Genomic DNA, 23,229 nt, shown 5'->3' with positions numbered 1-23,229 from the left:
GACTGTTTGTCGGGTTTCCAACGTTCTACAGCACAAGTTCATCACCGGTTTCTACAGCACAAGTTCATCACCGGTTTCTACAGCACAAGTTCATCACCGGTTTCTACAGCACAAGCACATACACAATTTGTTGGAAGAACCCGACACGCCTTCTGCTAGTTACTCTTTTCTTCGATTTCAACAAATCTTTGAAGGTCTTAAGTGATGGACGATTTCAACAATACGTTCACGAACCACAATGGACTCAGACTCATACTACTAGCAGAAGAACATGACACGTCCGGTGATTGTTGATACATGGAAAAACAAGGACCATTCACCCCTTTCAACCTACCAAAACACCAAAATCCGTACCGGTGATTGTTTATCCATACTATTCTTCATAGCCATATTCCCACTCACAAGTTGTTGATACTGAGCTTCCTGATACATATCGTTCGTAAGAAACTTTTCGTGCACTGAACCTTCAGTTGTGTACTCTTCAATCTTCTTGAGTATTTTTATAACTTTATGCTTGCATCCACCACAGTGAATATTAACTTTGAGTGAAAGAGTTTGGAAACCGGACGGTAAAAACGAAGTAACTGTTGGAATTTGTGGATTTCGGTTGGTTCAGAAACTTAACAAGAGAAGATTTGTTTAAATCGGAAAATACAATTGATTTCTCTTCATGTTACGGAGAATGTTCTAGAATTTGAAGGAAAAGGAAAAGATTTGTTGAAATCAAATTCAACAGAGATAACTTAATACAACCGGTCAAATCACACACTATATAAAGATTACAGAGGTTTTTACCATATGTATACGGGCCGTATACGGTTTATACGGCCGTATACTCTCGGTAAAAAAAAATTTACCGATCGTATACAATGTATACGAACGATGTATACGGGTCGTATATTGTTATATGGCCCGTATACTATGGGTAAAAAATGGTAAAAACTGGTTTATTCTCTTTAATCTATTAGAACGATCCTTGTATTGAGAACCTGATTCTGATTTAAACAATGGAATTTGTGGATCAACAGAAATAACTGAAAATAACTCGCCATTCTCTTGCACCTGTGTCCGTCACATGATAGAAGACGTGTCGGGTTCTGCTAGAAGAGTATAAGGATTTTGTTGGTTTGTTTCCAAGTAGGGTTTAGAATGTTTGAAGTATTCTTGGTTCAATACCAACTCTTCTGAAAGACAAGAATACTCTTCTGATTTAGATACACAAATTCATCACCGGTTTCTACAGCACAAGCACATACGCAATGAAGTGAGATTCTTCAAGTTTGCACATTTTGAGAAAATACCAATGTGTTTGTCAGCTTCGTCAACACACAAAGTGACAGAATGATGTGGAAAAACAAGGACCAGATGTCGATTGTTGAAAGTTTGAACTGATTATTTGCTATCATTTCCGTCTACGTTTGGTTTCCTCAACGAAGAACCATCAGCCATTATCTGCCCTTTTTCCTTTGGTTTCTGGTTGATTTTGAGGGTGAGGGTTTTGCATTGATTCCTGTGCTCCAATCATCTGCTTCCTGAATCTGAATCTGAAAGTTAACTAGACCCCTCAAGTTGTCATTCGTAACAACTAAGCGTCTGGAGAAGAGTATGTTGATATAGGAGAGTCTGTGATGATTTGAAACATTCTGAATAACTAGCAGAACCCGATCCACTTACATTCGAATAACGCTGAGAATCCACAACGCTTATGGCCAGATTCTTTCCTTCAATCTTGGCAAAATCAATGTCTGCTTGTTTTATTATCACGAAAGTACTGAACAACCGAGATAGGCACAATAACAACAACAGCTTTCCATGATTTGGAGACTGGTCGGAATCGAATCAGTGATTTTACTGGAAGCCGTTTGATTATTTCTTGTTTTATTATCACGAAAGTACTGAACAACCGAGATAGGCACAATAACAACAACATCTTTCCATGATTTAGGGACTGATCGGAATCGAATCAGTGGTTTTACTGGAAGCCGTTTGATTATTTCCTCTTGGATCTCGAAAGGCACGTTGTCTGACATCTTGATTTTGATTACCAACTCACCATATCAATTTCTAGGTAGTTAACAACGCTAATTAGAAAAAAACGTGATTCATATACACAACGGTCTCTTTGCTTTGTCCACTAGAACTATTTGTGTATGCATTCTTTTGGTAGTTAACAACGCTAATTAGAAAAAAAAAATCTGTAAAATTAATCATATCGATTGCTATAACAGGATGGATGTGACACACACAGATAGATAAGCTGTCACAGTTGTCAAGACTGTTTGTCGGGTTTCCAATGCTCACACAAGGTGATAAACAACGCTGATACGAACACATGTGTTTCGAAATAGGCTTTGTTCTTGGTTTAATGAAGTTACACGTAACATCTACTTATATTGAGATTTAAACAATGCCCGCCTCAACTGAGATAACGGACATCCATCAAGCTCAAAAAGAAAACTTGTGTTTCCCATAGTCACAAAAGATTGCGGTTTGTATTTCGCATAGCCACCGTTTCCGTAGTAAAAAAACGGTTGGGTTTGCACATTCAATCTTCAATACTTCATTAAAATACCACTAGTAGAAGAACCCGACACGTCTTCATGTTACGGAGAATGTTCTAGAAATTGAAGGAAAAGGAAAAGATTTGTTGAAATCGAATTTGACAACTATGACAGCTTATTAAAGGTAGCAATCACCTCCAATCATTTCCTGGTCAAATCACACACTATAAAGTTTAAAGTTATCGTGTGTTGTAGTTTGGAAAGATGACTGAATAGAGATCCGAATAACAAACTGTGGAGAACTTGTTTGTGTCGGGTTCTTCTGCTAGTTACTTGATCAACGGACTGATCGGTAACGTTACTCTACTTGTGCTCCGATTTAAGCGGCGTGTTCCGATCAACGTTGTTTAAAGGTGATGAAGAGTTTAAAAACCCTAGAATGATGGTGTTTTTACGGGAAAAACGTGATAATTGAAAAACATCAATCTATACGGCCCGTATACAGTTATACGGTCCGTATACATTTGGTAAACATCAAAAACCTCAGAAATAAATCCATTGAGCCGTATACTTTTTATAAATCGTATACACTTGTATACGGCTCGTATAACTATATACGGGCCGTATATAATAAAATCAAAAAAAACATTCTCTGCGCATTTTCCTATTCAAAAACATTCTATGCGGGCCGTATATTTTGTATACGGCCTGTATACACTAGGGATGTGAAAATAAGATCTAGGGGGTGTGGGAATAAGGGGGGCCTTAAATTAACGGGAGGGACTCAACATGTAGCGTTTTTTAAACGATGCAGGCAGCGAAATTTTCATTTTAGAGACTCAAGTTGACTCCGCCCCTAAAAGACAGAGACGCAAATTGCACTTTACTCGTTTGAAAATCATAGATACCTAGTATGTTGCTTTTCAAAGTTAGACTTCAAACGTCTTATTAGAGTTTTGACTTTGAACTTGTGGTTCATGTAGACTTTCACAGCCAAGGAAGTCTTTTCTGACTTTTGTGGGGGACTCTACGAATTTATCATTATACAATCAACGGTGTGACACCATCCGTTATCGTGTTCTAATCACGACGTCTCGAAACAATATTGTGTTCACCACATAAGACTAAGGAGGTGTATGTATTAGTCATAAGATAAATTGAATTGTATTGTCTTGGTATATTGTTAGTGTGATAAGATGAATTGAATTGTCTTGTCTTGGTGTATTGTTAGTGTGATTGCGCACACCCCATTATACATTTCATCCACGGGCTAGCTACTTACACACCCTTGAGATGATTGTTTCGTGTGGTGCTTAATGACTATCTTTGTGTGATGGATTAGGGTTTCTTAGTTTCGACCATGTTCTACATTCCGTTGATTTAAATTCAAACCCCCTCATATCCAACTCCTAATTTTAACCAGCACCGTACTAATATGATTTTTCTTCTTCTTCTTATTATTATTGTTATTATTATTATTATTATTATTATTATTATTATTATTATTATTATTATTATTATTATTATTATTATTATTATTATTATTATTATTATTATTTAACGGCCAACATAAAAGCACTTTTATTAAACAAAAATTACTCCAAAGCAAGAGGTTAAGGAGCAGCAGCCACCAACGTACAAATAAAAAACCAACCAGAAAAATTAAGAAACAAAAACATTAAAAGTCTTTCGATTCGCCCAAGTCATAGATAACTCCTTCAACAAGTGTTTGATACATAAATACCCCAAGGTTTTCATGTCCTCCATCACCTTAGAAACTCAAACCTGATCAGCATTGAAAACAACATTGTTCCAATGACGCCATATGTACCAAAGAGTTGTAATCACAAGAGCTTGAAAGGTTTTTTTTTCTTTTTTGCCAAACCGCTGATAATAGCTAAATGATAGTTTTTAATGTAAAATGAAAGATGTGAAAATATTATGGACGATTTAAGCTTAAGTGCTTAAATCCCAAACGGGTCGAATAATTATGCGCACGAACCGAGTAACGGTGGCGTACGCAGAGAAGTCAGGGATCCGGGTTAGATATATCGGGTTGATTACGTTGGAAATTGTTTTACGGTCATTTAGAAATAAGTTTCAAGCGAAATGGACAAGTAACGAAAAAGTTATGCGACTTTTAGTAAAAAAGGGGTAAAACAGGACGAATCTTCACCTGCAGTGCATCGTAATCTACGGTGGCCAACCGTAGGTTACGGCTGGGGTTTTCTGCCCAGAACCATAATAGTGTATCGTAACCTACGGTGGTCAGCCGTAGGTTACGACTGGTACATGCTGCTAAAAAAAATTCATTTTGGCCGTAAGCTACGATGGCCTGCCGTAGCTTACAGCATATGAACTTATTTGTTTTATTTATTGGGTAAAGTAAGGATGTTTGTTATGTTTTTGATAGGTTATATGAAATATATGATGTTTATAACAAATGTCGTATTGTAGGTGTTGTTACGATGCCGTGGATGGTTGACCAAGCTTACCAAAGAACCGAATACAACCAAGGATCAAGCTTCCACGTTTTTTTATAGTCATTTTGGGAAGTTTTAATTAACTCGAAATTTTGTATGTTAATTATTTGCGTTATGAAAATATAATCATAAGATTTTTATAAACTTTATGTCTTTAAGGGCATGGGTATTACACATTAAGAACATCAGGTGAGTATAAATTTTGTAGGTTGGAATTATAAAGATGTTCCATCTGACATATACTATCCAAGCATAAATATTCAACTTCATCTCCCGGGAACAATGCTAACAATTTTTCATTAATTTCATTAACTTGGTTTGTAGGTGCAAGCATTGGTCTCTCTCGAAAAATTCTTTATTTTTATAATGATGAAGAGTCAAAGGGTATACAAAGTCGATTAAACTTGACATTGGATCTACTGAGTCGCCGATTAGAAGATCTCCAGAAATGTCTACCGTTGCATCACCATCATTCGTATCACCAATATTTCTCTCACCCAAATCAAATAGCCACTTTGCAAAAGATTGTCTCTTTCCATATCAGATGTTTGATTCCCTATAGTTAACCTCATGTTTTTGGTTAATGTGAGTACTTTGTATGTACCCCAAAGATACGACGAACTAATGGATGCATTCACAATTCTTGTCTAGTATCTTTTTGAACGAAACCAAGAATTTGCCTAAAATCACCACCCATTACCATAACTTTGCCTCCAAAAGACATTCAGAATTCATACAACTATTTGATCTAAAGATTTCTTTCATAGTTCGATCAAGTGATTCTAATGCATGTTCTAAATACGAATAATACTTTGTGAACGTCGTGTTTTTATAATAGTAAGAATATGTAAATGTTTTATTGTATTCAATGGATAACAAATACCAGTAAGAAACTGATGTTATTATAAAAAGTATCTGTAATAACTCAAACATCAAAACTTGCCACATACAAAATATTATATGTCAAGATATATACATCAAATGATATGATATAACATTATATAGAGTATTTAACGTGCATCTAGACTACAAATATACACTAAAATGCCTAGAATACTTCTTAATAAGATGTCTTGACCCTTTCATTTAAACAATATAAAGTTTTCTCTATCATGCGTATGGTTTAACAAAACAAGCCGATTAATAAGAAAGCAGGTATTGCCCATTGAAAAATTATTACTCGGGTTGGATTTGATTTACTTAACTTATTACCCTACGATTTTTGTAGGCATACATTTTTTTTCAATTTAGGTGTAGAGATGTGTAATTTGTATCAACATAAAAACTTAACATATGTTACATCGTTTAACAAAACTAACAAGAAACCATGATAAAATAGATACATCATTGATCATTATTTGTGAAGTGAGAATTAAATGAGGGGAAATGAACACAACCACCAACTGTTTACTTATTGTTTTTTAGATATAAAAGAATTACCAACAAAGAGATTTTAAAAAAAATGCACCAGCCGGGAATCGAACCCGGGTCTGTACCGTGGCAGGGTACTATTCTACCACTAGACCACTGGTGCTGTTGTTTTTGGAAGTTGCTCAATTTCCTTATAACTAAATCTAATACACAAACATAAAACTTGCACAAAACTAGAAAACACCGTAAGGCATAAGGCTACATTCTTTCATCTTAATATCGTATAGGTTTCCACATTACCTATGTTTACTGCATCAAATCCAGATCTCATTTCAAAATTAACCATTTCTCTTTATTTTATTTTTTTGAAACTTCAATGCTTTCATTCAATCATAAAGCCCAACAAGTTGATGGGCAAAAGCAACACTACAAGTACAGCACGGGTCTAGGGCCACAAAAAAATAAGAGCCTTCAAGTTTTTAGAAAGTTTTTATATATAATATATGTATTAGGCTCAAATAAATGCGTTTATTTCAAAACTAAACTAGTTTTTCATTGAATGATTCCAAAGTAAATATTTTTTAGCAAAAGAAAAAGGCTCAGTTTCAAAGTCCATTTCGCATTAATTTCCAGCTATTACAATAACCATCGACCTAATCATCATTATTCAGCGGTCTAAAGCCCATAAAATGCAGCCGCAATCATCGTTCCTACTTCCCAATTCCCATCACAACTTGCTTTCAATTTCTAGTATCGGCTATCACTAGACGAAAAAAGTAATCATTATCACCCATGGCGACGGGTCCATCAGGATTGGAGGAGAGTTTATGGGTGAAATTAAGGCCCCCACTTCGTAGTTCACTTAGGGTCTCCAAAAACGTTGGAAGACCCTGTTAATAATAGATATGGAATATTTAGCCAAACATGAATACAAACAAGAGTAATGTAGATGCATTCTAACTGAATTATAGTGTGATAGTCATAGTTTTCAATCCCATATTGGTTTATACATTGACATGGCTCATGACACTAATCCTACAAATTTGTGTTGATTAACACGGGGATATATCAAGTCTTCACACTAAAAAAATCAAATGCTTCCAATTTTATGATGCATCAAACCATCAAAATGTGTTCGTCAAGGATAATATCTTAGAAAGCAAGCCCTTTATGATCATATGAATCCCTGGCCTCAAATCTATTAAGTTTTTAGCATACAACTTCTAATACATACGGTCTAAAACTAACATGGAATATACTAAAGTAAGCATATGTGCTTATTCGGTCCTTTAATATACCAAACAAGACATTCACATGTTGTTACCTAAACACTATAATACAATGTTTAGCATTTATTAACTAGAACTAGGATACTATTTATACTAAGACATGCATAATTCGCCTGTATACAAAGTTAAACAATCAAAATAACCATTTGCATCAAATATTCAAATTTAAAGAATTGGCATATCAAACATATTTACTCTTAAATAAATATACAATTTAGGTGTATATTTTGTTAATAAAACCTATATATGATCACAGCATCAACGTTGTGTTCCCAAGTTGAATAAACGAAAGAAAAGAATAGAAAATGAATTAAGGAGAGAAAAGAAAAGGGAGTGAAAAGAAAATATTTAATTAACCATGGTATTCTTCACTTTTCATGTTAAGACTATAAGACCTATTTGTATTTGATCTGTATTATACAATATCTATATCTGTTTTATAAATTGTATATGAAAGAATGTGTGTTATCATCTATAACATATTGGGATCCTAAGTCATTCCGTACTCACAGCTGCTAGAGCGCCACCCCCCCCCCCATAGCGCCGTACGGCGCTGGCGAACACCGCCTCGGGGGGCGCTATATCCCGGTTTCATGTTTGACTTGCGAAAATTATAAGGGGTTGAACAATATGCCTCACAAACACACACACACATATATATACATATAACCCCGTATCTACATAATCCCCTATTACACACACATGTTATATAAATCCCCTATAACCCTCATATTTCACTTTTTTATCATTTATCACATAACCCCCATAAATAGGGTTATATGATGTTACCACTATATATTTGGCCATATCAAATTAAAAGTCATAAAAGGAACCCAATAGACTTTAAAATTTTTTTATAGATTATAGTATATGATATAAAACGTTTTAGACTTTAAATTTTTTTATAGATTATAGTATATAATAAAATAAAACGTTTTAGACTTTAAATTTTTTATAGATTATAGTATATAATAAAAAAAAATTATTAGTTATCAAATTATAATAACACCCAAGAAAAAAAAAACCTATTTCCATAAAATAAGTGCTTTGCACCCCACCTCTTATCCTTTTCAAGTTTCAGCACGGTTTAGACTTTAGAGTTCGAATCTTGATTTCTTATTCAGTGTTTTTTTTTTCGAATTGACTTTGGTAGTTAAAAGCGCAATTCTCATTTGAATTAGCCTCAAGTAATCGAGTGCTCCACAAATGGTAGTTTACCAAAGTACTTGTACAATTGCGACAATGTTTTATAAATGACTGGATTTACACAATTCTATTAAAATGTTATAAAAACAAGTAACACTAAAATGTTGCTTTTATTAATCCGGATGCATTTAATACATATATATTTTTTTGTTGTAGTATATAGAGAATAGTATAGAGAATAAATAAAACATATTAGTTATGAAACAAAATTTCACATTTACCGTATTGTACGATACCAAAAATATTTAATACATATTATAGTATGTTTAGAGAATTAAACATATTAGTTATCAAATAAAATTATACATTTATTGGTATTGCACCGCTACCAATAATATCGAAGATGAGTAAAAATAAAAACTGAATGCTATAATATCAGTTATAGCGGTACAACTAGGGGTTTAAATGAGCTTAGTCCAAGCTTAACTAGACTTGAGCTCTTTTAACTTACGAGAACTCAAGCTCAAGTTTGGTTCGTTTCGAGCTTTCTAAACCTCGAGCATGACTCATTTATTATTTAATAATTTTTTTTTTGAAATCTTTTAATTAGTTTTCTATAGAGATGTCAATAGGACGGGTATGGCTAATCCCATACCCATATCCGGTTGTAAAATCTTGTCTCATACTTGGCCCATTACACATCGGGTATTTGGCGGGTATTTACCCGTTGGTAGGGTTGCAAACAAGCCGAGCTACTCGAGCTCGGCTCGAAAAAAAGCTCGAACGAGTCGAGCTTAAACGAGCTCGAGCTCGAGCCCGAGCCTAAAAACAAGCTCGTTTACTAAACGAGACCGAGCCCGAGCTTTGCTTATCGAGCTTGAGCCGGCTCGCGAGCCTAATCGAGCTTTCTGTTTATATTTTTTTATTAATATATTAAACATATATTTATATAATAATAATTACCATTTATATAAATATAAAAAATAACTAAATTATATGTATAATAATGGTTATAATTAATATAAATTAATTAATAAAATACTAAACGAGTCGAGCCCGAGCAGAGCTTGAGCTTGAAAAATTACCTTCGAGGCGAGCTCGAGCTTCAGAAATAAAGCTCGTATCGAGCCGAGCTCAAGCTCGAGCTTTCATATGTTAAACGAGCTTGAGCTCGAGCCTGGTCGAGCTCGGGCTCGGCTCGGCTCATTTGCACCCCTACCCCGTTGGGTATGAGGCATACCTATCGGGATTTTCATGTATATAATTTTTACATTTCTTTATAATTTTATTTTAAAAAAATATATAATGTTTAAATTATGATATATAAATCATTACCATAATAATATTTGATGTATTTAAAAATGTGAACATAATATAATATTAATCTCAAAAAATAGTTTTGTATATCTAGCATATTATATATTATATACTAGGTTAGAACCCCGTGTATTACACGGGTTGAATAAATGTAATTTTATATATTAAATAATAAAAAAAGTTATATCTTTGTGAACCCCGTGTATTTTACGGGTTGAGTAAATTTAATTTTATATATTAAATAATGAAAAAATTTACATTTTTAAGAACCTCATGTGTTATACGGGTTGAGCACATATAATTTTATATACCAAACAATAAAATGTTATATCTTTATAAACCCTATGTATTATATGGATTGAATAAATCTAATTTTATATACTACATAACAAAAAAGTTATATTTTTTTAAAAACCTGTGTATTACACGAGTTGCATAAATGTAATTTTGTGTAGTAACATCTTTAAAAAAAACTAACGGATATACTTGATATACGATGGATGAGGTGATTGCGGTGACGGTTCTTATAAATGTCACGTAAACATAGTGATTACCGTATTTGAGTTGAGAATTGAACACGTAAATAAAAGTATAAAACCAACAAACATTGATTAATATTTTTGTTTACCCCTTATAAACATTTTTGAAATAGATTCTATCCTTAACTACTTTAGTTTAATAAAACAAATAAATCATTTACATTTTATTAATTTATATCGAAGGGTTTAGTCTACGCGTCATGTAATGTGTTAACCATATGAAAACGCACGTTTTGACGTATCCGATTGAACTCAATATATCCTATAATTGCATTGCGATTGGATCAAAACGTAACGTAAATCTAATTTATTCGTACAATCATAACGTATTATACGCGACCCGACTAACTCGAATTTATATCGTCAAGGCAAAAACTCTTGATGGGGTCAAAGTGACATTTACAAAGTTCATAAAAAGTTAAGTGGTTAAAAATTGCATTTCCTGAACTTAAAGGCTAAGAAATGGTAAAGATAAAATTTGATAAAGTTTTGGGGTAAAAAGAAAACTATAACAAAGTTATAAATATTATAAAATATTATATTATCTCCTATACAAATTATTTAAATTTATATTAAACTTAATTTTATAATTATTTTTTAATTAATATTAATTATCTTTAAAAATAGATGGCTTCAATGAATGACATGTGTCCTTTCATTGGTTTCTTTTATTATATAGTATAGATAGATATGAATTTAAATTTAAAGTGATGATGAATAGCGATTCATATTTTTTAAGTATTTGTTTTTATATTTTGATAGTACTTTATATATTATTTTATTTTGCTTTAAGTAATAAATGATAATAGATAATTTTTAAGTATTTATTTATTTTGTTTTAAGTAATAAATGGTAATTGATAATTTTTAAGTATTTATTTATCTATATATATTCTAAAGTTTAGTTATATGTTCTATTTTAAAACCAAAATTTATGGTTGTTTTAAATGAGGTCATTTACATATATCCCCCTCCTAAGATCATTTATTAAATATATACCCAACCCATAAAATCAATTACATATTTCCCCCTTTTAAACCATACATATTACATATTTACCCATTTTATTAAAATCACTCCTATTGAATTACTATTTTACCCTTAATGAACTTATTAAATAATTATTACATTTTCCCCCTTTCTAATACCATTACTTACATATTTTATGATTTAATGTGTAATATAATTGTTTACAAATAAGATATTAACCTAATGATATGAATTCATTTTTTATAAGCCCTGCCTATTTTTTTATAAGCTTCTGCCTCTGTTATGTGAAAATTGAAAGTTTTGCTTATATATAATACGTCATAGCTCTTAAGCATTATTTTTTTTAAAGAAAACAGTCATGCGACCATGGTTTAAAAATTTACTTTTGCTGTAAAACAATTTTTTCAATATTATTTTGAATGTTTAAAACATGACAATTAGATTTCTGAAATAGCATTACACAAAAAAAATGGAAATTTAGCTCCTGCTTCAAAACAATTAAAATGTTGATAATCGAACTAAGATTTAGGCTAAAGAAAAATTGATTACGACTTGAAAAAAACAAACGTATATTATATAACAATATGTTTTTTTATATAAGATATTTTAGATAATCAATATTTTAACGTAAATTGTTAGTGTAGTTAACTAAAATTTAAATGTATAATGGGTCGGTTGTAAAAAATATGTAAACTTAAACTTAACCAGTAACTAGATATGTAAAAAGGTCACTTGTTTTATAAAATGGGTATGACCGTTTTTTTTCAAAGAAATATTTTAAAGATTTTATCACAACATATAGAGTATTGACTAGATTGATTTTGAAGCTAAGAGATAAGAAATTAAGAAAAAGGGTAAAAGGGTAATTTCATAAAGAAAGGGGGAAATATGTAATTGATTTTAAAGATTGGACAAATATGTAATAAGGGCTTTTAATAAGGGGATATATGTAAAAATTCCTTTTAAATGCACCAGCCTATAAGAATCCTATTAATTTCATTTAATTTACTTAATAATCACAAGTTACATTACTTTAATCATTTGGGTCAAAAACAATTCCAGTTTAACAATCACAAGTTACACTACTTTAATCATTTGTGTCAAAAATAATTCCACAAACCCTAGATCATCTGATAATAACAATAAGAAGAAAGCTCCGGCCGCACACAAATCTCCGGTATTCGACTGCGATTGCTTCGATTATTACACGAACTACTGGTTCCGGTGGGACACGTCTGTTAACCGAGAGCTAATTCATCAAGTAATTGAAGCTATTGAAGAAAATTTTACCAGTAGTGAACAGGTTAACTGTCGCGGCCGTAAACCTAACCAGAAGAAAGAGAAGGCGAGTCATCGGAGGTTCGCCGGAAAAGCTTTAAATCCTCCGCCAGAGGTTTCGGTTTCGCCTCCGTACGACATCTCATTAGTTTCGCCTCCGTACGACATCTCATTAGTTGCATCGTTTTGGTTTTGATTTTTCCCAGGAATTGTTTTGTTTCGATCTAAGTTTTTTGAGTTCGTTTCGGTAAGATCTTTTACGTTTTTTGTTCTGTTTTCAGTTTTTTTTAGTTTTGTGTAAATTTAGTTTCCTTTCCGGTTAGATTCGCTTTATTTGTTTTTGGTTCAGGTTCGGTTTTCATTTGAGCAACATTATTTGTCTCAGCTTATTTGTTTCGGTAAAATTATTCAGTTTGTATAGGTTCATTTCGGTCTGGTTTGTTTTTTTGGTTCGTTTAGTTTTGGTTTCAGTTTCCTTGGTTTTCGCTTTTAGTTGGGTTCCATTTTTTATTTAGTCCCCGGTTCGCTTTCTATTGGCTCAAAACTATTTATGCGGATCAAGTTAAAAACATATATTCACATACACACACGCGTGGTTAAGGTACATTGCATAATCTATACATCTTGCTTTAAACAGAAGTAGGTGCAACCCGTAAACGAATTGGAGGTTCAATGTTATGTTCGTTTATTTTCGTTCATTTATGTTTGATGATTGACTTTCGTTTATGTCTGTCCTCTCTCTTATTTGCGTTCGTTTGTAACCATTCTTTATTTTCATTTGAATGTTCGTTTAAATTTATACATTACTAATATTCATTTGAAATAGTTTTCTTATTATCAAACCATTTGTTTACTTTTAAAAAGTTGGATGTAATGATACTGGTAGAATATTGACTTCCACCATGCTGGTAAAATTAACACAGTTTTACAACCCACCAAACCGATTACTACTCGCCTGCCTATTTAAATAAATGGGTTAAATAAGTAATGAACCGCATTCAGGTTACATGAATTTAAGCGTGACGGAGTTAGACTTGCATGGAGTTTTCCTACATATTTTGATAGGTCTGTTTGAATTTGCATATAAAAAATAATTATCTGAATATGATTTATTTCAACTTCAACTTTCAGTAAACAATTTCTAAGTTTAGCTATATCTTATATTTAAAATCAAAATTTATGGTTGCTTTAAATGCATTACAATTAACTTTAATGAAATAGTACCAGCCTTTTTGACCATGTTTAATCAATGAGTCTCTTCCTTTTCTCCATATATTAATGTTCAAGTTAGGGTTTATAGACTTTTCATAACAATTCACCTTAAAGGATAGATTGGTTATTAGATAACTAATACTTAATGTTACAATTAACTTTAATGAAATAGTACGAGCCTTTATGACCATGTTTAATCAATGCGGCTCTTCCTTTTCTCCATATATTAATTGAAATAGCTCTAGCACGGGATTTCTGGACTCTGAGATACACTACCAGTTTAGCAAATGGTAGTCTTGAGGTAAGTTTATTGTACCATTGACGGTTCACCATTATCTTTAGAAATTTACTTCTAATGTATATGTTGCTTCTTTAAATAACTGAGAAATAGAGGCGAAACGAATTGGTTAACGGGTATTAAAACAACATCACATGACTATAAGCACAATGACAATTGTCACAAATAGAGGACTACATTGTACCTATGCGTCAACTAAAAATAAAATTTAATTAAATGGACTAAACAACTACATTAAGTTTGAGACCAGGGTAAGAATCTAAAACATCATTTTTGTTTATTTTTTACTTTTATAACCAGATGTGTTGCAGACATCTGAAAATGTAACCCTGGAGTCGGTACACAAGATTGGCAGGCTGGAGTGACATACGTGTCCAGATAATACTTTTTAAGTCCTGCATACCCTATTTATTAAGTATTGGGTTAATTATAATAAATTTTAGTAAATAAATATATAGATTATATAACTAAACACTTGAAGAACTGTTAGGATTTGTTAATTTTGTTGGTTTATAAACTGCTTTCTGATCTATAAAAGGGAACAAAACCTGCAATTTGACTTTTAGATGTTAAAACTAACTTTATATGTGTATGTGTATGTAGTATAATATGTATATATATATATATATATATATAAACATCTATTTTACATCATTTAAAACACAATGAAAAAGAAAAAATAAAAAAATTTGAAAACTGTGACGTCTTTTGAAGAGGATTGAGAAACCACACGTCCATAGATTTGAAGTTTTGTGAGACCACATGTGGTGGGGCGCAAACCTCTCTCAAAGCATCTTAAAAACGTGGGGGAACACTGTACCCTCGGGTGTTTTGGGCCTTTTTTGACTGGTGGTGCTACCACAAAGCGCCGAATGAGGAGTGGACTTTGGTCAAAATAACCATGGTCAAACGGTTAACTTTAAAAAAACCCGGTTTTTGTTTTAAAAATCTATAATATATTCGCACTTTCGTACCGTGTCACGCACTATCTATATCAGTCGTCGTTCCAGGAAAAAACAATAACTATTATGCATGTCGTGCATCGCACGGGTATTCCTCCTAGTTTGTTTTAAGTAATAAATGATAATTGATCCTTCTTAAGCATTTATTTATTTTTATTAGTAATATTTTATTTATCACTTAAGTTGATTTCATAATAATAATTTGCTTTCGTTAACTTAACAAAATAATAATCTGCATATATGTTTTTTTTCTTTACGGTTCGGTTCCCTACAGCAGCCATGACACGATATTCATTATCAAACAAGAAACAACAAAATGACTACATACCAGTATCAATGTTGTTGTGTTCTGTACGGTATGATGGCGACATGGTGTCAGATTACTGAAAGTAAAAATGATAAAAATAAATAGCGCTACCGATACACATGTTTTACAATTGGTTTTGGTTCGGTTTGGTACGTCAAAGCAACACAACTGAACAACATCGGTACATCTATTGATATTCATTTTTTATTGTTATCGATTGATTTAAAGTTTTCTCTTTCAGTTACTCTAGCGTGTGTCAGCACCATGACGAACCGAACAGATACTTACCAAGTTTTCGCTGATACCAACCGAATTTCCATTTTGAGGCGCGATGAAATCTCGCTAGTAAATATTAATAATGTCATCAACATATATATTTTAATTAAAAATTTTAGTTTACAAATAATAAAGTTAAAAGAATGAAAGATTACTAAAGAAATAGTTAAAAGAAAAGTAATATAAAAGTTATAAGTTTTCGGGTAAAAGGATATATAGTTTCGGGTAATCGGTTCGGGTATCATCTAATCTCATACCCGTCTCATACCTGCAAAATATATTTTTCCATACTCATACCCAGCCCTATACATGTTGGGTATCGGGTATACCTGTCCCAAATGCTTCGGGTTTCGGATATATCCGTCAGGATCGGGTACTTTTGTCATCCCTAGTTTTCTACATGTTTTTAATTTATAACATTTGTATATTATTTAAAAGTTATATAAATAATAGCTCGTGAGCCAACTCTAACTCTACTCGAGTAGTGTCGCAACCCTCGACCCCTGCCTCGGGAGGCGGGCGATCGCGGCCTACTTAGAGATGGTGGTATCGGAGTTTATCATTAATTGGCAGCGGAAATTTCATCAGGACCGTAGTTAGAAAATATTTTATCAGAGTAAAACACCATTTATATTAATAAATATATTGGGATAAAACCCAAGTTTTGTTACAAACAGGTTTATAGGGATAAACCCTATTTTATTGAAATAAAACATCTTCTTTATTTAGGTAACTTTATAGCCACTTTTCCAAGCCTTCAGTGCTGTCCAACTGGCTTCTATTTGGCTTTCACATTTTGTTACCTGAAACGCGTTTAAAAACATTTTGTCAGTGGGAAATACTGGTGAGTGAATCTCAATTTAATCAAAACAAGTTTTATCATTTTACAGTATTGAGGGCGATCTCGCAATTACATTTGTTTATTTTTTCTACTTTAATTACCACCAACGGTACTGTCAACCCGACTTGTGGTCATGTTACTACTCACGGTGTAGTAACAAATTTTGTATACAAAACCTCAACATACCGAGGACAATTGTAGAATACAAATACTCAATCACTGTTAAACATAAATTAAAACACTGGAGGTTTTGAAAAAACAATTGGCAAAAAGGTTTACAAAAAGGAGATTACTCACATTGCAACTTTACGGTTTTTTTCCTGTGATTTTTCCTGGTTATAATCTATTAATTAAACAATGCACACGTGTTAGTATAATAACCCAAATTTTACATTAGTTATACCCTCCTCGAGACAGTATTCCAACGACTACGTCGGGCAGAGCCTCGATAGCCGTTACGGAACACTAGATCAATTGGGCAATGTATCTAATACGTAACCGGAGGTTATGATACTTACATCGAGGCAGAACTTCGTTATTTAATAGGTATAATACCCGATTATAATTCCTAATATTCAGAGAATTGAGAGATCGAGAAAGATTTTGAACGGTTTGCAACTGAAGTCGATCGATCCTATTTATAGAGTCTGATCTTGACTTCCTCGCGCCCCGCGAAAGCTTCAGCAAAAGGCTTCGTGGCCCGCGATGTAGGGGTGTAGGGTCTAGCTATGCTGATTCATTGGTTATAGACTTGACACGATGTTGACACGTGGCAGCTCAGGGTGTCGCCCTGATCTAGAGTTGTCGCGCCTCCCGTAACCCGAAGACAAGGTCTTCGCGGCCCGCGAACGCCCTAATTTCTTGTTTTTATTTTATTTTTGCAAAATTAAAGGTATTTAGGGCCATTTTACGTATACGGGGTGTATTTTAGGACGTATAGGGATGTTCTAAATATATTAGGGTTGTCGAAGTTATTTTAGGAGGGTTGTTATAAGTAGGGATGTTCATCAAGTGAAATAATCAATAATGACCAAATCACTATTTTTCTTAATTTTTAGAGTTAAATGCTATTTTAGTCCCTGTGGTTTTGGCCATTTTGCCAGTTTAGTCCAAATGTTTCATTTTTAACCTGTGGGTCCAAAAAGGTTTCACAGTTGCCATTTTAGTCCACTTGGTTAACTTCATCCGTTTTTTCTGTTAACGAGAAGGCCAATTTGGTCATTTTGTATGTAATTCTGTTAACTAAAAGAGCAATTCAGCCATATAAAATGACCGAATTGGCCTTCTCGTTAACAGAAAAAATAGATGAAGTTAACACAGTGGACTAAAATGGCAACTGTGAAACCTTTTTGGACCCACAGGTTAAAAATGAAACCTTTGGATTAAAGTGGCAAAATGACCCAAACCACAGGGACTAAAATGGCATTTAACTCTAATTTTTATTTTTAACAATCTACAAAAGTAAGGCATACACAATAAAAACACATCAAAGCAAAATTAAAAAACCATGAAAACATAATAAAACATTAACTCCAAACAACAAAAAATCATCACCACTTAAATAACAGATAGAATAACCGTAGGCGAACGTTGTTTACATTTATTTTAACGGCAAACGAAAACTATACAAACCCGGTAACCCAAATAAACCCATCAGCGAAAGGTTATCCACACTCTGCGAACACAACAACGTTGGTGACCAAGTCCACCCACTATTCTAGGGGAAACCCACCACCCAAAGGCTCATTGTGGTAAAACGCATGGCCTACCTAAAAAATAGTGCACCAAATGAGACTCGAGCCCATAACCTCCCCATTGAAAAACTATAAAATTGCCTCCTCTCAAATCAATTAATCAAAAACTCATTGAGAACATCGTTTACTAATATTAGACTAATATGTTAAAGTCTTTGTTTAGCCATTAAATGAAATAAACATTTAACTAATCACAAAATCGTACATACATGCAACCCCAAAAAGGTAAATACTTCTATATAATATAAAATACGAACACATATATGCCCTGGTCCAGACCCATATAGAGCGGATGGGGGTCTCCGAACCGCAATAGTTTTTAAAAGTTTGTAGATCCGGTATATTAAATTTTATAATGACCCCATAAATACAATTTGGTGGACATTATAGAAAGAAAAGAAAAGCTAGTGTAGTGGTAAACTCTTCGTTTTACCAACGAGAGGTCATGTGTTCAATCCTTGTATAGCCTGTTTTTCTTGTTTTTTTTTTAAATCTAATTCAAACCTCGTTATGACCCGACCCGAAAATTTTAACGTTTTATTATGAAAATTTTGAACGCCGAAAAAATGGATCCCATTAGAAAAAAATCTTGATTCCGGACTTTTTTATTCAAATTCGAATCAATTTTTTTTTTTTTTTTTTGAATTTGAGTTATTCGATTGTCATTCGAATAACAAACACCTTTACGCTCAAGCTTGTTTAAATTTCAAGAGCGAGTTGACTCATTTACACTCATATATACGTGAAGGGGTATGGTCCCAAAAAGTCGCGCAAACCTCAGATCAGGTTGCGCGTGAGACCATACTCCTTAACACAACAAGGTGTTAACAACAACCTTGCGCGGCCTACATCGCTCTACGATTATCCCGCGCGAGGGAATGCACACAACAAACCCAGATATCAGCACTTAACATAAAACAATGGAAGAAATGAGCCACTCGGTAAGGAAGCGCGCGGCTACCTACAGTGGTACACAAGGTACAAGTGGCAGTAAAAGGAGCCAATGAGCGTCTAGCAGGCTCTGGTCAATCGTGCGCCACGATCGCCTGACGAGAAGTACACAAGGACGCCTACATGGCACCAATCAGAGGACGGAGACAACTGTCCCACGATCTCCACTCGTCTGCTGATGACAGAAGGACAACAAGGCCGACAACAATGACACGTGGCTCCAATCAAGGTGCGCCAGCACCAACGAGCATCTAGAAGCCACTAAGCGGTCGACGCCAGTGAGACAAAGAGCATATCCGTTTTGTTGTCCGCTTCTGGCCCAAGGCCCATCAGCCCATAACCCCTCACACCTCTCCGGCTATAAATAGAGACCTTACTTCACAGGTTAAACATTCTATTCTCTTGGCTCTCACTCTTTACACTTAATTACTCTCAAAGCAGTCGCTTATTCTCACGCCGGAGCCTGGTTAAGAGGGAAACCCCCACATTCCCCTCTTAACGAGTAACGGTGTTCTGTTTTGCAGGTTAGATTACCAAGTCGGAGCTTAAATATCTTTAAGAAGATTAACCAACATGAAAGGAACATAAACCAATCTAATTAACTCTAATTAGATCACTGTTTCTTCATTGGCGCCCACCGATTTTTTCTATAACCACCCTCATCTTCTTTTATTTGAGCTTTTGACATCTTTTCCTTCGACTATGACTGGTCAAGGAATCATCCCAGAGTTCGGTTTCGGAACCAACTCTAACACGGCGTTGGGTGAAGGAGTCCAAACCTTCCAAGCCCAACAAATCGAAGAAATCGGCGAAGTCGAAATCAACAATACTGGGGGTCCGCGCGGGAGCTTCACCCGTATCACACAAGTGGTCACCCCAGGAAACGGAGAAGGACCTTCGAACACAGCGCCACCTCAAAATGTATCTGCATTACTTGGCTTACCAGAAGGCGAAACCCCAGCCTCGTGGTATGCCAAGAACATCGCCACTATCAATGCAGCATACCAATCGCTCATCGCGCAGCAAGCAGTTTTGACGGCAGAACCGTCCTTGGTCACCCCTCCGAGTCAGGGGGTGCGCCAAATGCCACCACCAGCCAATATACAAGGCAGAACCAACAGGCCTCCCCCTACAAGACGTTTAAGCGTACAAGACACGCGCGATACAAGAGGGGAAACAGATAGTTACTACGAATATCCGTCGAACCTTCAACGAGGCCCTGTTCACAGCTGGCTCACGCCGCGCAACATGAACAATGAATGGGAAGAAACCGACCCATATGATCCTACATGGGAAGGTGATGAAGAATCATCAGTCTTTAATCGTTTACCAAAAAACCATGAGTACTAAAAGCCAAGACAACACATTGGCTATACAGAAGAAGCTGAACGAGATTTCCGCCTGGCATACAGACCAGCGGAAGCTGCGGAACACTCCAAGTTTATCCCGAAAATCGCACTCGCACCGCTCTCACGGGAGAAGCTACCCCCAACCGTTGGGAAATTCAATGGGTTGACTGACCCAGACGATCACGTCAGAACATTCACGAGTGTAGGCTGCATGGGAGGTTGGAACATGCCCATGTGGTGCCACCTGTTCATTCAAACTCTTACCGGAGCGGCTCGCGCCTGGTTTGACAGCCTTCCGCCCGGAAAGATTAAGTCATGGACAGATTTCAAGACGCAATTCTTAAGCTACTTTAGCCAACAACGTCGCTACCAACGCGACACAGCCGAAGTAGAAGATATTTGGAGAAGAGATGGTGAAGGTCTGGAGGACTTCATCACGCGTTTTAACAAAGAGTGCCTGGAAATAGGCGGCGTCAGTGAGCAACTCATGCGCTGTCACTTCAAAAAGGCTATACGCTGCGATAGTCTCATTAGAACCATCACAGGCAAAGATGGAATGCCGAAGGAGTGGGATAAACTGATGGAAGCCGCAAAAATCGTCGCGCAAACTGAGGAGTCCCTTGCTGGTGGAAAGGGCTACTACCCAGAAGATCGATTTTCAAGAGGAAGTACGCGCGACAACAACAACAAGCGCAACAAGTACAAGAGCCATGACTGGAAGTCTGAGAGACCCAGAGGCCGTGACGACAGGCCACGTTACAGAGAAGATGCGCGAGAAACGATTGACCGAATCGGTTACAAGAAAGCAGTCAGAGACGACAATCGTGACAAACACTGGACTCCGCTCACAAAAACTCCAAAGGAGGTATTGATGACGGAGAATGTCGATTTCAAGGCGCCAAGGCCAATGACAAACAAGAAAGGGCAAGACCCTAACTTGTACTGCGATTTTCACAAAGATTCAGGGCACCTAACCGACGACTGTTACAGCTTGCGCCAAGAAATCGAGAGAGCGCTCAAAAGCGGCAAACTAAGCCATTTAGTGAAGAATGTACGCAAGGAAACCCGTCAACTCCAGCGCCATGATGAAGGTAACCACAAAAAGGTCCGTCGACTAGAGACTCACATGGTCAACGGACCCAGGTACAGCGCGAAAGAGAAAGGCAAACGCCCTTATGAACCTTCGTGGCAAGAGCAGCAAGTTGTATTTCCAGTAGTGCGCGGCGGACCTCGCGCCACACGTCCTGTGGTCATCACCGGCATAATCGGGCATTATGAAACTGACTACATATTCATAGACCCGGGAAGTACTGCTGACATCATTTATGAACAATGTTTCAATCAGCTGGATGAAGAGGATAAAGCGCGACTCGAACCTGTCGATTATCCTTTGTCTGGATTTTGCAACGAGATGGTTTTTCCTCTCGGACAGATCAGTTTCCCCGTCACGCTCTCTGACGGGAAACACTCAAGAACAACAAATGTGAACTTTATGGTAATGCCAGTGAAATCGAGGCATGATGTGCTTCTTGGGAAGGAAACACAAGGCGAGCTAAACATGGTGACGTCAACGCCTCATTCTGCAATAGGTTTCCCAACCAAAACAGGAGTCGCAATCATATACGCCAAGAAAGAAGTAATGTCAACTGAAGAGCTGCGCCCAACAAAGGCGGCAAAGGTCTCCACGACTGAGCCGGAGAAATGGGTTTTAAACCGAAAATACCCCGAGCAGACCGTGACAATTGGCCACGCCATTTCGTCGGACATCAGAACACGTCTGAAGCAACTGCTGTTTCGAAACATGGATATATTTGCCTGGACGCCGGCAGACATGACCGGTGTCCCGCGCAACATCACCGAGCATTGCTTAAACACGTACCCATCTGTCGAGCCAAAGGTCCAAAGAAGGCGCAGCCTAGGGGCAGACAAGACAAAAGCAATGAACGAGCAGGTATGTGAGCTGCTCAAAGCCGGGATCTTGCGAGAGGTAAGATATCAGAGTTGGGTGGCGAACCCTGTGATGGTCGAAAAATCAAATGGCGGATGGCGCATGTGCGTAGACTACACTGATCTCAACAAGGCGTGCCCAAAGGATTGCTATTCCTTGCCTGAGATCGATAAAAAAATAGATTCTCTCGCGCCATACCGATGGAAGTGCTTTCTGGATTGCTATAAAGGATACCATCAAGTGCAGATGAAGCTAGAAGATGAAGACAAGACAGCATTCAGAACAGATCTTGGAATCTTCTGCTACACAAAGATGCCTTTTGGTCTGAAGAACGCAGGCGCGACATATCAACGCTTGATGGACAAAACCTTCGCAGGTGACATCGGAAAGCACATTGAGGTTTATATCGATGATCTAG

At 35.6% G+C, this 23,229-nt stretch overlaps 1 non-coding gene across 1 annotated transcript; it reads right to left on the bottom strand.

The window, feature by feature from the left end:
* Nucleotides 1–6,447: 6,447 nt before the first annotated feature.
* TRNAG-GCC lies at nt 6,448–6,518 on the bottom strand. Its single transcript has one exon. It is a non-coding gene; the product is annotated as a tRNA-Gly (tRNA).
* Between the last annotated feature and the right edge of the window lie 16,711 nt (nt 6,519–23,229).

This window comes from Helianthus annuus, chromosome 16, assembly GCF_002127325.2.
Source record: "Helianthus annuus cultivar XRQ/B chromosome 16, HanXRQr2.0-SUNRISE, whole genome shotgun sequence".
Classification (NCBI taxonomy): domain Eukaryota; kingdom Viridiplantae; phylum Streptophyta; class Magnoliopsida; order Asterales; family Asteraceae; genus Helianthus; species Helianthus annuus.
The sequence above is the reverse complement of the archived record's forward strand: the minus strand, read 5'-3'. Positions and strand labels throughout refer to the sequence as shown.